The following is a 17398-nucleotide window of genomic DNA, read 5'->3' as shown; positions in this document are numbered from 1 at the left end:
AGTAGTAAAAACACAACAATTAACACAATCACTATTTCTGCCCCCATACAGTTTATATTTTAGCAGTAGAAGAAAGAAACATGTAATTAAATAATTACATGTAATTAAATAATTACTAGTGATGCGAGCACTGGGTGCTATAAAATTGTATAATGAAGAACATAATCTAGTCTTCAAGGGGACAGAATCAAAGATCATAGTTAAGATATCTAAAGAATGAGCAGGAGTAAGCTATGTGAAGGGAGTTGGTTTGATAGGCCAACATAGGCAAATGCCTGAGGCAGGATAAAACTTGGTATGTTTAAGGAAATAAGAGAAGGCCAGTATACTTGGAATAAAGTTGAGGGGAATGTTGGATATGAGATAGGAGAGAAGTAGGCAGGGACTTGACAATGTTAAGAAGTTTGATTAACTAATTAGGGAGCTGCAAAGAGAAATGAAATCAAGACAATGAAATAATTGAATTTGCACTTAAAATGTTTACTCTTTCCTATGTGAAGAAAATATTGGAATGGACACAAAAGGTTTTGTGATGAAACTGGTTAAGAAGTTATTGGAGCAGTACTATGTGCATTGTTAATAGCTTTGGGGTTAGTAAGTCATGATTGTGGAGATGTAATCAATTGGAGAGATTTTTAAGAAACTAGAATTGACAGGACTTTTTGATTCACTGTATATATGGGATGAAGGAGAAGGAGAAGATAAGATTGATTCATAAGCTTATGGCTTGAGAAGCTGAGTGAATAGTATTACCATTTAATGAGTTTGAGAACCCCGGAAGATGAGCAGATTTGTGGGGGAAAAGAATAATCAGTTAATTTTGAACTTACTGAACTCAAGGTATCTATGATATATGCATATGTAGAGTATGAAGTTGGATATAGTCTTTCTTAGAAAAATGGTGTATGCTGGAAATAAAACTATGGTAGTTGAAGTCATGAGTGGATGGCATTTCTTAGGAAAAGTATGTAGAATTGAGAAGCAAAGGGCCCAGGAAGAGCCCTGAGTACTCCAACATTGAAGGGCCAGGTAGAGGGGAAAAACCTAGAGAACGGAACTTGGAAGTAACCACATAAATAGGGGGAAAAACAGGAAAAATGGCTTACTGGAAGCCAAGGTAGGAAAAAAACCTCAAGGAGGGATGGGCCAATTGTGTTAAAAGCTAATGATAGATCTGGTTAAATGAAAAGGCATGTTTAATTTTCATATACACATTCTAAACGGATATAATTAGAAAAGAAGGTGGTGTTGTAGAGAGCAAAGAACATGATCTTTAATTGATACAAACCTGATTTTAAATCCTAGCTCAGGAAAGGATTTTAGCCCTCATCTCCCGCCCCCCATAGAAACACAGATTTTGACAACTACCCATGAACGAAAATAAATAACTTTGTGGGAGTACAGAAGTCCATGAAGAGGTTCTAGCACCTTGTTGGAACAAAAAGCTGTGAGAATAGACTTATTGAAGAAGAAGAATGGTTTCACTTTACCTACGAGTATGTAACCCCTCCCCAAAGGCAGCACAGCTCAGTGCTGAGAGAGATGCCCTTGGCCTGTGATTTGTCCCATGGGAGAAAGTGAGCAGCTGGCTTCCCTAGCTGCTGCAGAGATTCACTTCATTTTTACCCCACCCATAACACTTAGGAGATTGGCACAGCTAAGAAGTCAGGAGGCAGCGAAAAGCAGGGAAAAGGGATGGAGTCTCAGGGCAACTGGGGTGTGGAACTCAAGAAAGGGTAATGAATTCTGCTACTCACCTTGTGAAATATGTCAAGAGGACAACACACACACTTTGCAGGATACATCACCTGTGGTGTCCCCCAATTAGTCCACGAGTACCCCCAAAACTCCACACATTCTTCACCGCCTTGGGGCTGATGCACCCACAAAAGGCACACACAAGCATCTTCAGATAATGTTCAAACACATGCATACAACTGGCTCAAATCTGCTGGGTTGGGAGAAGGAAAATAACCTCAAACACATGAGAACACTGCCCTAGGGAAAATAAAAAGGAGGCCGTCAGTACATAGCCTGGCTTTGCAGGATTGAGAGAGGCCATACAATCCTAATACTTGTCCCTCAAGAGGGAACAAGAAGGGTGGAGTGGGTACATCTTTAGAAAAGTCTGAGAGACCCCCAGAGTCCCTGGATAGGCTGACTGGTAAAGGTCTTTCTCTCCCAGAGCCAATTAGTAAAGACCACAGGAAGTGACTGCTTCTTTAATTGAAAAGACAGTAATGCAAGAATTCAAGAAATACAAAAACTTAAGGGAACATAACACTACCAAAGGAAGACAATAACTTTCCAGTAACCAAACCCAAAGAAATGGAGAGAAATTGCCTGATAAATTACTCAAAATAATTGTTTTAAGGAAGCTCAGAAAGCTACAAGAGAACACAGACAACTCAACAAAATCAGGAAATCTGCATAAACAAAACAAAAAGTTCAACAATGATAAAGAAATCATTAAAAAGAACCAAACAGAAATTCTGGTGCTGAAGGATATGATAGCTGATATAAAACATGTAATATAGAGCTTCAACAGCAGACTTAATCAAATGGACGAATCTGTGAACTCAAAGACAGATCATTTGAAATGATCCAATCAAGGGAAAAATAAAGAATGAAAAAGAGTGAAGAAAGCCTATGGGATTTATGAAGTACCACCAAAAGAACTAATATACACATTATGGGACTCTGAGAAGAAGAGAAAAAAAGGGCAGAAGGCTTATGTAAAGAAATAAAGGCTAAAACTTCCCAAATCATGGGAGGGAAATGGATATCCAGATCCATAAAGCTCAGATCATCAAATAGGATCAACCCCCAAAAAGATTGAACTGAAATGCATTATAATTAAATTCTCAAAAGTCAAAGACAAAGAGGGAATTTTGAAAGCAGCAAGGAAAAAAACTACTCATCACATACAAGAGAAACTCCATAAAACTATCAGTGGGTTTCTCAGTAGAAATCTTAAAAACCAGGAAAGAATGAAACGATGTATTCAAAATGCTGAAAGAAAAATACTGCCAAGAAGAGTACACCCAGCAAAGATGGCCTTCAGAAATAGAGGAGAGATAAAGACTTTCTCAGACAAACAAAAGCTGAGGGAATTTATCACCATTTAGACATGCCTTACAAGAAATGCTAGAGGGAGTTCTTCAAGTTGAAACAAAAGGATGATAATTAATAACATGAAAACATATGAAAGTATAAAATTCAATGGTAAAGGTAAGTATATAGTCAAATTCAGAATACTCTAATACTGTAATAGTGATGCTTAAATTACTTTTAACTCTAGTATAAAAGTTAAAAGACAAAAGTATTAAAAATAACTTTAGTTACAATAATTTAATAATGGACACACATTATAAAAGATGTAAATTGGGGCATCAATAACATAAAATGTGGGATGGAAGTAAAAGCATAAAGTTTTTGCATGCAATTGAAGTTAAGTTGCTATCAGCTTAAAACAGAATGTTATAATTATAAGATGTTTAATGTAAGCCTAATAGTAAACACAAGGAAAAAACCTCTAGTAGATACACAAAAGATAAAGAGGAAGGAACCAAAGTGTACCACTACAAAAAGTCATCAAATCACAAAGGAAGACAGCAAGAGAGGAAGAAAGGAACAAACGAACTATAAATTTATCACAAAAAAATTAGCAAAAATGGCAATAGTAAATTCTTACCCATCAATAATTACTTTAAATCTAAATGGACTAAATCTCTCCAATCAAAAGGCATAGAGTGGCTGAATGGATTTTTTAAAAAATGATCCAACTATATGCCCACCATAAAAGACTCACTTCAACTTTAAGAAAACACAGGTTGAAAGTGAGGAGATAGAAAAAGATATTCCATGCAAATAACTGAAAGAGAGCAAGGGTGGGTATATTCATATCAGAAAAACAAACTTTAAGTCATAATTGGACAAAGAGACAAAGAAGGTCATTTGAGTAATCATAAAGGGGTAAATTCATCAAGAGAATATATCAATTGTAAATATATAAGCATCCTACACTGGGGCACATAAATATGTAAGGCAAATATTAACAGAAATATCGGGAGAAATACATAGCAATAAAATAATGGTAGGAGACTTCAATAGCCTACTTTCAACAATAGAAAGATTATCTAGACAGGAAATTGATAGACACAGAACACCTGAATAACATTATAAACCAAATGAACGTAACAGATATGTACAGAATATTCTATCTAATAGCAGCAAAATACACATTCTTCTCAAGTGCACATGGAGCAGTCACCAGGATATATCATATGTAGGGCCACAAAACAAGTTTCAACAAATTTAAGCAGAATAAAATCATATCAGTATCTTTTCCAACTACAATTATATGAAACTATAAATCAATAACAGGAAAACTGGAAATTTCACAAATATGCTGAAATTAAACAACACACTCTTCAGCACCAATGGATCAAAGAAGAAATTAAATGGGAAATCAAAAAGTACCTTGAGACAAAAAAAATGAAAACACAAAATACCAAAACTTCTGGGATGCAGCAAAAGTAGTTCTAAGAGGGAACTTTATAGTGATAAAAGCCTACATTAAAGGGGAATAAAAGATCTGAAATAGAAGACCTAACTTCACACTGTAAGGAACTAGTAAAAGAACAAACTAAGCCCAAATTTAGCAGGAGGAAGAAAATAATAAAGATCAGAACAGAAATAGATGAAATAGAGACTAGAAAACAACTTAAAAGATTAAAAAAAAACTAGGAGGTTTTTATTTGAAAAGGTATACAAAATTGACAAACCTTTAGACTACCAAGAATAAAAGAGGTTCAAATAAATAAGATTATAGATGAAAGAGTAGACATTACAGTTGACACTAAAGAAATACTAAGGATCCTAATGAAGTACTATGAACAATTATAAGCCAACAAATCAGATAAACTAGAATAAGTGGAAACATACAACTTACCAAGATTGTCATAAAGAAATAGAAAATCTGAACAGACCAGTAACTAGTAAGGAGATCGAATCAGTAATCAAAACCTCCTCACAAAGAAAAGCTCAAGATTAGATGACTTCACTGGCGTATTTTACCAAACATTAAAAATTAACACCAATCCATCATAATCTCTTCCAAAAAATTGAAGAGAACGAAACATTACCAAACTTATTTTATTAAGTCAGGAGAACTCTGATACCAAACCCAGACAAGGACACTACAAGGAAAGAAAATTACAGGCCAATATTCCTGATGAACATAGATGAACATACATGCAAAAATCCTTTACAAAATACAAGCAAACTGAATTCGACATATTAAAAAGATCATAGACCATGATTGAGTGGGATTAAGCCCTATGATGCAAGGATGGTTCAACATATGCAAATCAATGAATATGATACACCATATTAACAAAATGAAGAGTACATATCATATAATCATCTCAATAGATAAAGAAAAAGAATTAAAAAAATCAAACATCCTTTCATGATTAAAAAAATTCAATAAATTACAAATAGAAGAAATGTACATCAATGTAATAAAGGCTATATATGACAAGCCAACAGCTAACATCAGAGTAAATGATAAAAAGCCGGATGGTTCCCCTTTAAGATTAGGAACAAGACAAGAATGCCCACTTTCACCACTTCAACACATAATAGTACTGGAAGTCATATATATATATATATATATATATATATACACACATATACATACATATATACATGTATGTATATATGTATGTATATGTATATGTGTGTATATACACACATACACACACACACACAAACACATACATATACACACCGGGGGTCCTAAAAAGTGTGTACACATGACTTGTGTTCATCTTTTGTTATCAATATACATTGAGTATTACAATTTTAATATATTTTTTCCTGTCTTAAAATGTGTATACATTTTTTGGCACCTTCTGTGTATACACAGACACACACAGACACACACAGCATGGGTGTGGATGTGGGTGCATATGGATACATCTATATGTATAACTATATCTATCTATCTCTATCTCTATATTTCTATAGCTATATCATCTATATCTATGTCTATATATCCATATCCATATCCATATCTATATCATCTATATCTGTATATATGGCACTGTTATACTGGAAGTCTTAGACAGAGCCATCAGGCAAGAAAAAGAAATAAAAGGCATCAGAATCAGAAAGGAAAAAGGAAAAATGTCTCTATTTCCAGATGACGTGATTTTGTATATAAAAAATCCTCCACCAAAAACTATTAGGTCTAATGAATGAGTTCAGTAAAGTTGCAGGATATAAAGTCCACACTCAAAATTCAGCAGCGTTTTTATACACTAACAGCAAATTATCTGAAAAAGAAATGAAGAAAACAATCCCATTTACCATAGCATCAAAAACAATAAAACACTTGGGAATAAATTTAATCAAGGAAGTGACAAATCTCTACACTGAAAACTACAAGACACTGATGAATGAAATTAAAGAAGACACAAATAAATAATATTTTTGTCAAAAAGAAAGATATCCTGGATTGGAATAATTTATCTTATTAAAATGACCACACTATGTAAAGCTATCTATAGATTTAATGCAATCTAAATGAGGATTCCAATGGCATTTTTTACAGAAATAGGAAAAAATCCTAAAATTTATTTGGAACCACAAAAAAAAAAAAACCAAAAAAACCAAGTAACCAAAGAAATTAAAAAAAAAAAAAAGAACAAAGCTGGGGGCATCATACTTCCTGATTTCAAACAATATTACAAAACTATCATAATCAAAACAGTATGGTACTTGTGTAAAAACAAACACATAGACCAATGGAACAGAATCAAAAGACCAGAAATAAAACCATACATACAGTCAACTAATATTTGACAAGGGAGCCAAGAAAACTTAAAGAAGAAAAGACAGTCTCTTCAATAAATAGTGCTGGGAAAATTGGACATTTACATGCAAAATAACGAAACTAGAATCCTACCTTACACCACTCACAAAAATTAACTCAAAATGGGTTAAAGTCTTAAATGTAAGACATGACCATAAAACTCCTAGAAGAAAACAAAGGGAAAAAGCTCTTTGACATTGATCTTGGTAATGATTTTTTAAATATGGCACCTAAAAAACATGCAAAAAATGAACAAGTGGGACTGCATTAAACTAAAAAGCTACTGCACAATGAAAGAAATGATGAACAAAATGAAAACACAACCTACAGAATGGCAGAAAATATTTGCAAACCGCACATCTGAAGATGTTAATTTCCAAAATATATGAGGAACACATAAAACTCAATGGCAAAAAAAAAAAAAAAAAAATCCAATTTAAAAATGAGCAAAACAGTCCAGGACAAATGATTCTTATACTTGCATGCGTGTTTCTTTTTAATTAAAGTTTATTGGGGTGACAATTGTTAGTAAAGTTACATAGGTTTAGGTGTACAATTCTGTAATACATCATCTATATATCACATTGTGTGTTCACCACCCAGAAGCAGATATTTCTATATCTGGATGTTCATTGGTTTTTAGAAAACACTAATGAAATTCCAGATGGGATTTGATGTCAAGTCTTTATGGCTGGCAACAACACTTACAGCATTATCACAGTATCATGTCACTTCGCCTAAAAAATGAAGCATCAGAAAAATAGACACAGACCAATGGAATAGAATTGAGAACCCAGAAATAAATCCCCATAAATATGGACAGATAATTTTTGACAAATAAGCCAAAACATACAATGGAAAAAAGACAGCCTCTTCAATAAATGGTGCTGAGAGAATTGGAAAACCACGTGAAAAGAATGAAACTAGACTGCTATCTATCACCATCTACCAAAATTAACTCAAAATGGATCAAAGACCTGAAACAATAAACTGCATAGAAGAAAACATAGGTACTAAACTTATGGACCTTGGGTTCAAAGAGCCTTTTATGAATTTGACTTCAAAGACAAGGGAAGTAAAAGCTAAAACAAAGGAATGGGACTACATCAAACTAAAAAGCTTCTGCACAGCAAAAGAAACCCTCGACGAAATAAAGAGGCGGGCAACCGAATGGGAGGAGATATTTGTAAACAACGCCTCTGATAAGGGGCTAGCTAATATCCAAAATAAATGAGGAACTCACACAACTCAACAACCAAAAAACAAACAATCCAATTAAAAAATGGGCAGAGGACCTAAATGGACATTTCTCCAAAGAGGACATACAGATGGCCAATAGACATACGAAAAGATGTTCAACATCACCTATCATCAGAGAAATGCAAATAAAAACCACAATGAGATATCACCTCACCCCAGTCAGAATGGCTATCATCAACAAGACAAATAGTAACAAGTGTTGGAGAGGCGGTGGAGAAAAAGGAACCCTCATACACTGTTGGTGGGAATGCAGACTGGTGCAGCCGTTATGGAAGGCAGTGTGGAGATTCCTCAAAAAATTACGAATAGAATTATCATATGACCCAGCAATCCCTCTCCTGGGTATCTACCCAAAAAATCTGAAAACATTTATCCATAAAGACACGTGTGCTCCAATGTTCATTGCAAGCTTTGTTTACAGTGGCCAAGACATAGAAACAACCAAAATGTCCTTTGATAGATGAATGGATAAAGAAGTTGTGGTATATATACACAATGGAATACTATTCGGCGGTAAGAAAAGATGATATAGGAGCATTTGTGACAACATGGATGGATCTTGAGAGTATGATGCTAAGCGAAATAAGTCAGACAGAAAAAGCAGAGAACCATATGATTTCACTGATATGTGGTATATAAACCAAAAACAACAAAAGAACAAGACAAACAAATGAGAAACAAAAACTTATAGACACAGACAATAGTTTAGTGGTTACCAGAGGGTAAGGGGGGTGGAGGATGGGAAATGAGGGTAAGGGGGATCAAATATATGGTGATGGAAGGAGAACTGACTCTGGGTGGTGAACACACAATGGGATATATATGTATACATCACAATGGGATTTTATGATGTAATACGGAATTGTACACCTGAAATCTATGTAATTTCACTAACAATTTTCACCCCAATAAATTAAAAAAAAATACTACTAATAAGCTTCTCAAGTAAAGTTGGCTAAATCCTAAAAAAATAAAAAATAAAAAATAAATTGAATGCTGTAAGTGCTTGGTACATTATGAGAACCATTGTTCTAGTGCAGATGTGAAGAAATGGTGTCTTTGATACGATAAGAAATTTCACTGTTATGTGGGATAGAAACCTCAGAAGTAATCCACCACTGCTTTGCCAAAGCTGATGTTGGACCACTGTTGGCTTAGATGAACAGAGCAGGGTGTGTGATGACTATGACTAGAATGAGCTGCAAAAAGAAACATCTGTCCCATACTCAAAGGTCAATGATGACAGCCATTCTAATTGGGTGAGGTGATATCTCATTGTGGTTTTGATTTGCATTTCTCTGATGATTAGTGATGTTGAGCATTTTTTCATATGTCTATTGGCCATTTGAATGTCCTCTTTGGAGAAATGTCTCTTCTGGTCCTCTGCCCATTTTTCAATTGGGTTGTTTGTTTTTTTGTTGTTGAGTTGCATAAGTTCCTTGTATATTTTGGATATTAGCCCCTTATCGGAGGCACTGTTTGCAAAAATCTTCTCCCATTCAGTTGATTGCCTGTTTATTTTGTCGATGGTTTCTTTTGCTGTGCAGAAGCTTTTAAGTTTGTTATAATCCCATTCATTTATTTTAGCTTTTACTTCCCTTGCCTTTGGAGTCAAATTCATAAAACGCTCTTTGAACCCAAGGTCTATAAGTAGACAGAAAAAGCAGAGAACCATATGATTTCACTGATATGTGGAATATAAACCAAAAACAACAAAAGAACAAGACACACAAATGAGAAACAAAAACTCTTAGACACAGACAATAGTTTCGTGGTTACCAGAAGTTAAGGGAGGACGGGGGTGGTATATGAGGGTAAGGGGGATCAAATAAATATATGGTGGTGGAAGGAGAACTGACTCTGGGTGGTGAACACACAATGGGATTTATAGATGATGTAATACAGAATTGTACACCTGAAATCTATGTAACTTTACTAACAATTGTCACCCCAATAAACTTTAATTTAAAAAAAAGGTCAAAGATTTTGTAGATATTGACAACATGTTACCTCCCTCTGCTGATTGGGAAATTCAAAGGAGAACAGACATTCTTGAGGTAGGTCTGTTTTGAGCATTGAATAACAGGAAGAAAATGTGCCCACATCCTAATATCCAGGATAAAGGACATAAACAGCACTCATGATCAGTGAAAAGCTGCAATATTGTGAATGATTTTGGTTCCAAAGAGACAGTCAGATACATGTATGTGTATGTGTATATATATATATATATATATATATATATATATATATATATATATATATATATGCCAAAAAATGTATACACATTTTAAGGAAAAAAACTGTATTAAAATAACAATACTCAATATATGCCGATAACAAAAGGTGAATACAAGTCGTGTTTGACGACTGCAAATACAAGAGGTGCTCAAAGTGGTTACCATCAGCGTCCAGACACTTCTGATTACAGCGAACTACTGCTTAAGCAACGTTGACCAAAATGTCCACTTGTATACATTTTGGCACCCCCCGGTGTGTGTGTGTGTGTGTGTGTGTGTGTGTGTGTGTGTGTGGTATTTTAGTCCAACAGACATTTCTGGAGCATCTAGCATATGCGAGCTGATTTGTAATCCAGGTTCCATCTCATCTTAGCTTTGTAATCTTTGTCAAGACCGGAAAAATTCTCATGTGTACAACTAGGGGATTAGATTATAATAGGCTATCTAAGCCATCAGTTCTATAATTCCAGGCTTGGTAGCTACAGGAACTGAAATGGAAATTGGAACCTTTACTCCATAAACTCAAACTATGTAAAATATGGATTGTAAAAATCAGTCACTTGATGAAATGGTACCGGAACTTCTGAATTTGAAAATTATAAAATTATAAAACCACCTATTTCAATGGTTCTGCATGTACTTTAGTGTACACATCCAGAAGCATTTTTTTTCTTGGAAACTACCCAACATATTTTGAAAACTGTACATATTAATTTATTGCTAGGATAGACAATGTATTGGCATGCTAAATGAAGCCAGATAAATTTTTTAAAACTCATACATCAGATCACATCGCACCTCTGCTTGAACCTCTCTAATTATTTCCCATTACACTTAGAACAAAATCCAAACATCTTCTCCTAGCCTTGCAAGACCCTCTGGTCACAAGAAGATAAGAGAGACCAGAACTCCAAGCAGAGAAAGCTGGTGCAAAGATCATAAGATATGGAGGAACTTGACATATCTGAGGAACACAAAGAAGGCCAGTGTGATCTTCTCTCCTACCACTCTCCCCTTATTTCTGCTACCATCAGTCGCTCTGGCTTTATTTCTGTTTCCTCTCATATTCTTGTGGCCGACTCCTCCTTGACATTCAGGTTTCAGCTTAAGTGTTACTGCCTTAGAGAGACCTTCTTTGACTTCCCAATATAATGGCTTAGGCTAGAGATTCAAATTTTGGAGCACAGATATTACTTTAGGAGAGAATATGGGGTGATTTAGGCTCCCAAACTCATTTCTCTTTCTAAGATACTATGCTGCCTCTCAAAGTATAGGTATTAAATAAAAATAAATTAATATGTAAAGCAAAGCTTTGCAGAGGGTGGATAAAATTTAAAAAAAAAGAAGCATATACTTTGCTCAAAAATGAAGAGATGCTATTTGAGACAGGTCTTGAAGAATAAATAAGATTTAGACAATGGACAGCATGTGCAAAGGCACTGAGGTGTGAAAGAGTATATTATTGAAGTGCTAACTCCATGTATGCAAGGACATTGTCTGTCTTGTTTACTATTATATCTCCAGTATCCAGTAGGCACTTAGTACACATTTCCTGAAGCAATTAATGCATGGATGAGTGAATACTACCATAGAGGAGCAGGCTTTAACACAGGGTGTGTTGGTGAGAGAAGCAGAATATGAAGCAGGGAAGGTAGAGAGGGATCAGTTCATGGAGAGCCTTGAATCTTAGAATGTATCCTCTACATAATGGGGAGCCAATGAAGATTTTAAGTAGGATTTTGAAGTGATCAGGTTTTGTTTTAGAGACAATATCAAGTGACAAAGGGGGGATGATGAAGGAGATACAATAGGTACAGAGACATTAATTTTGATTGCTAGTGCCCAGATCATTTTGTTCACGATTTCCTGAATGTACTTGATCTCTACCATGTTTCCCTGAAAATAAGATCGCGTCTTACATTAATTTTTGCTCCAAAAGATGCATTAGGGCTTATATTCAGGGGATGTCATCCTGAAAAATCATGCTAGGGCTTATTTTCCAGTTAGGTCTTATTTTCAGTGAAACACGGTATAGCCCACCCAGAACTGATAACAACTAAAGGATAGTATATCCTGTATGCATTAGAGTAGAACCCTGTGTATAGTGCCTCATAATCAGTGCCAGTCACCAAGATGGTATTACAGAAGGAGGAGCAGGTTATGGGAGAGAAGAGAGTAGAAATGTATTAGGCCAAGTGAGTACTACGTTAAGCTTTAGGTGTCTGAAAGAGATGCCCAGCTGTCGTGAGATATTTAGGTCTGGGTTATAGGAGTCCTGTCTGGCCTTGCAATCAGCATACTGATGACAACCAAAGCAATGGTAATGGTTAAGATCACCCAAGAAAAGTGTGAAGAGTAAGAAAAAAAAGAGAGTCTAGGGCAGAGTCCTATGAAACATAAATTTATTTCAAAGGAAAATGAGGATGTGTCACATAAGTGAGAGGGGAACCAGGAAGAGTGAAACATCTTAGAAAGAGCTAAGAGACTAGAGGCTCCTATGAAGTGAATGTTTGTGCTCCCCGCCCAAATGTATCTGAGCCCTCCTCAAGTGATGGTGTTAGGAGGTGGGTCCTTTGGGAGGTGATTAGGTCATGAGGGTGGAGCCTTCATGAATGGGATGAGTGCCCTTAAAAAAGATATGAAAGAGATGACGTCTTTCCATCTTGTGAGAATTCAGCAAGAATGCAGCAGTCTGTGAGCCAGGAAACAGGTCCTCACCAGAACCCGACCATACTGGCACCCTGGTCTGAAAGTTCCCAACATCCAGAACTGTGAAAAATAAATTTCTGTTGTTTAAGCCATCCAGACTATGGTATTTTGTTAAAGTGGCTCGAACTAAGAGAAGGTTTCAAGGAGGAGGAAACAATCAATGTAAAATTGACATAATTGAAGTATGGTAATAGTTTAAGAGTGCCTATTTATTTTAGCAACTATGTTGAGAATTTTGACTGGAAAGGAGAGGTGGGAGGAAGACCACAAGATTAAGTCTGTTGTGGTGAGTGTTTTTTTTTGGGGGGGCGTGTAGGGTTGAGAAAGGTAACTCTGGAATGTTTTAGAAGAGAGAAACTCTGACAATCTTTAAATGTTGACAATAAAGAGCGAGTAAGAAGTGTCGGGAGACAGAAGCGTTCATCAGTGGAGCTAGCCTCAGAGTTGGTAGGAGGGAATAGTGATGCAAAGCAGCTAGAGGAACTTAGATCAAAGTACTAGTAGTTGTTGTTGTTGCTACTGCTGCTGCAAAAGAATGAGAGAAAAGACTGTGAGGGGTCCAAGGAGGTTAGAAATTTTCGTGGCGGAAGTACAGGGAGTTCCTGTCAGACGAATTCTATTTTGTCTGTGAAGTAGGCGACGTAACCTGCTGAGACTAAGCGGGGAGATGGTGGGACAAGATCGACTCTTCATTTATCCCGCCGACTCAGTGCTGGCCAATTCTTTGTGGCCCTGTATCCTCTTGTTTTCCCGGAGGAACAGTGCTTGCCGTTGTTTACAAGAGTTGAACGAACGTGTGACAGCCTCCGCGTATGACAGTCGAAACTACCACTCCCAGAATGCAGTGCGGCTCCTGGGAAGTACGGTGGCTGGGAACGCTCAGGCCTCGCCCCTCCGCCCGCAGCCATTGGAGGAGTGCGCACATTCCCAGGAGGCCGCGCGCGGGCGGGGCTCTATACCCGGAAGCTGGCGGCGTCCGGTCCCTACCGTCTCTGGGAGCGGGCGGTCGGCGACGCCGCGCTGACCCGCGCCCCTCAGTCCCGAGCCCGCGCCCTCTGAGAGGGTGCCCGGACAGGTAAATGAAGCGGGGCGCGCTCAGCGGAAGGCAGGGAAATGACGGCGGTGGGAGAGCAGAGGTGTCGATCTGAACGTACTGGGGTGGGAGGAGGAGGCAGCGCAAGGGTGACGTACTTCTCTGGTGTCGACAGTTCGAAATGTCAGACAGGTCCAGTTTTGGCGAAGTGCGTTTTATGCCACTGAAATGGCCTCGACTTAAAGAGTGTCAGAATGCGTCACTTAAGTTGTTACAGAAGGGAAAAAAATGTTAACTTTCCCTCAGCTCGCGTTCTACAAGACCTCTCTATAGCATTTGAATCTCTTGACATCTCTTCAGCCTTCTGAGAACTCCTCGCTACGCCCTTGTTTCGATGACGTCACTTTCTACTTCATCTCCTCTTTCTGAGCTCCCACGTGGGTTTCTAGTCCTTTGCGTGCCCTTTCTCTACCACCCAGTGTTGACATTCTTCTACCTCAGTTGTGATAGGAACTTTTATCTCCGCCCAGATATGTTTTCTGCGTTAGACCTGTATGGCGTCATTGTTATTATTGGCCAACTCTGACCATGTAATAGATTCTTTGGGACATGCTTTACATCTCCCTTTCCCATAATCCCCACAATCAGTTATCAAATCCTTTTCTGTCTTATTCATTGCTCTCAACTATCTGTACCTCCATTGTCCCACCCTTGATCCCAGAGGATACTGTCATGTTTGGGACATTCTCTGCCTTTGAATGGCTGTGGTTGAGAGCATACCCACTTATATGTTTAATAGATATTTACTGAACAGGTAATATATGCTAGACATTCTTCTAAGCGCAAGGGATATAGCTGGAAACAAGACATAGGAGATCACTACTCTCAGTAGCTTACATGTTTATGTGTGGGAGCAAACAGGAGTAATCAAGATCGTGTAATGTGGTGGTGGTGGTGGTGAATGTAAAATAACACAGGTGGTTGACTTGACAGAGTAGGCTCCTATCCTGAAAAAGTCAGAGGAATTGGGTTGGGGCTCAGAGCATCACCCAAAAAGAATATTTCTAATACCAACAAGAATAGTCTTGATCTGTGACCAGACTTAAGGCTTTTCATAAATACCCGTCTTTTCTTCTGTCATATCAATGTTTGTTCTTCATTCTTCTGTCTCCCCCAGCGTTATTACATCAGAATTGGTGGTTTATCTGTCGTTGGCTTAGTTCCTCCTAAGACCCAGACAGAAGAGTTGGGGGTTGGATTATTCTCAGCTCAACTGTTTTATCTTACTTAGGGAGATAGTTGGTAATCAAAATATTTTTCTTGCCAGGTCCTACTGAATATAAAGTTATCTGTCATTTATAGTATATATAAAACCAAAACATACTGTTCATTCATTTATTCAACAAATATTTGAGGGAATGGTATATGCCAGGCACTGCTGGGCACTGGGAACCTAGTGAGGATAAAATAGACACTTTGAACTCTCTTCCAAGGAGAAATAGTTGTAACAGTACATTGAGAAAATTCCTAATACATAGGCTCTCACCTGCATTCTTTTTTCTTCATTCAAGGTGAGATTATCACAGAACTTTAAGAAATCTCCCGAACAATTGTGTACATTGTTAGATTATTCACTCATTAAGCTTTATTGCATTTATTTGTTTGTGTCTGTCTTCCCCATTGTATATAACTCCCTTGAATGTAGAGGTCTTTTTTCACTGCTCTTCATGTCTCCAGTGTCTACTATAATGACTGCCACATAGTAAACCCTCAGAACATGTGTGTTGAACTGAAAGAGAAAAACTACTTGATCCAATCCAAATCACTTAATTTGTACGAGGCCTTCTTTATATAAGGCCATTAGATTTATCCCTAAACCTTGTCATTCACCAAATGTGGACCATTCCATTTCATCAGGCTAGTTTATTTACCTTCTCTAGCTTGTTCTCATGTCTGTGTCTTCTCTTGTTCCTTAGCTCCCTCCTAAAACGAGTTCCCATCTCTTTCCTGAGCACCTTGCGTGCCAGGCCCCCATTTCATTCAGTGGGCCAATTTAATAGTATGTCCCATGATAACAAGGGTGGGAAAAATTTAGTATTCATTGTGTTCCTATGAAACATTCTGCTAATCAACTCTTGCAAGGATTAGCATAATACATCCCCTTGCAATAATATAAGTGATGATACAGGATGCTTGCTTTTTATTTTGCATTGACTATTGCCATGTGCTATGCAATGAGTTGATTCTTCCACTTTTTTCTGTTTGAACAGTTGCACAACCTTTATTCATATAGCACATTATGGTATCATTTGGTTTCCTCTTGGTACAAACACATCTTTGAGTATCATTTTCTCCTTAGCCTGAGATAATGTATGGTTCATGTTATTCTGCCTCACTGTCATTTTCAGAATAGCAGATAAACTTCTCAGTTCTTAAAAGTTTTGTTCCATGCAGATATATTTCAATTGTAAATTATTACTGCAAAAGATAAATTTTATCTTTATAACCGATTTAAAAACAACAGGAATACAAGAGTGCTTAACTCATGACTGTCATTATGATTTTAGAATGTGCCAACGTAAGAGCAGCCAGACATGCTTCTAAGACATTAAAAATTAAGCATTGTCATTTTAGGGAATTTCTTGCTGCCTATGCCTTCCTAATGCAAATGAACACTGAATTGTGTGCCATCTCTCATTTATAAGATATACGTGTGGATGATCTAGAATATTCATATACATTTTTTTTAATTTTCCCAAAATAAAACTATAGAATTTAAACATTTCTCAGAACACGGACTTGAGTGTGAGAAACACTGACTTGGCCTTTTCCCCCCAATCAGTTCCCTGAAACTCTCCAACCTCCACTGGAAGATGCCTCCACCCAAGAGGTATTTGCATCATTGTTGTGCTATTTGGTTAGCAGTTTTTTAAAAACAGGCAGTCCCTTACTCACAAATGGATATATTCCAAAGGTTTCTTTGTAAGATTATTGTTTGACACTCTGGATGCAATTTCCTCTGTATACAATGTTATTTATGACATTTCGGTTGTTATGCCAACCAGTAGCATCTTACTTTACCTTAATTTGATGGACTTAAAGAGCTTCACCACAATTTATAATAATTCCTCTATAAGAAAAAAAGCCACCCCAATGAATTTTAATTTAAAAAATAAAAATCTTCCATAATACTTACAAAAAAGAAAGAAAGAAAAAAAACGAAACTACATCCAGAATTCTCATTTGGGTTCCCCCACAGTATATCTTTTTCTGGAA

The 17398-nt window shown here is 36.8% G+C and overlaps 1 protein-coding gene across 1 annotated transcript in view; it reads left to right on the top strand.

Annotated features, from left to right (window-relative positions):
* The first annotated feature begins 14009 nt into the window (after nucleotides 1-14009).
* VAMP7 (vesicle associated membrane protein 7) overlaps nucleotides 14010-17398 on the top strand; it is a 43184-nt gene continuing 39795 nt past the window's right edge. The window contains exon 1 of the mRNA XM_033111029.1: nucleotides 14010-14164. The gene's annotated coding sequence lies outside the window, so the exon portion shown is untranslated. The remainder of the gene's footprint in view (nucleotides 14165-17398) is intronic.

This window comes from Rhinolophus ferrumequinum, chromosome X, assembly GCF_004115265.2.
Source record: "Rhinolophus ferrumequinum isolate MPI-CBG mRhiFer1 chromosome X, mRhiFer1_v1.p, whole genome shotgun sequence".
Taxonomy (NCBI): domain Eukaryota; kingdom Metazoa; phylum Chordata; class Mammalia; order Chiroptera; family Rhinolophidae; genus Rhinolophus; species Rhinolophus ferrumequinum.
The sequence above is the reverse complement of the archived record's forward strand: the minus strand, read 5'-3'. Positions and strand labels throughout refer to the sequence as shown.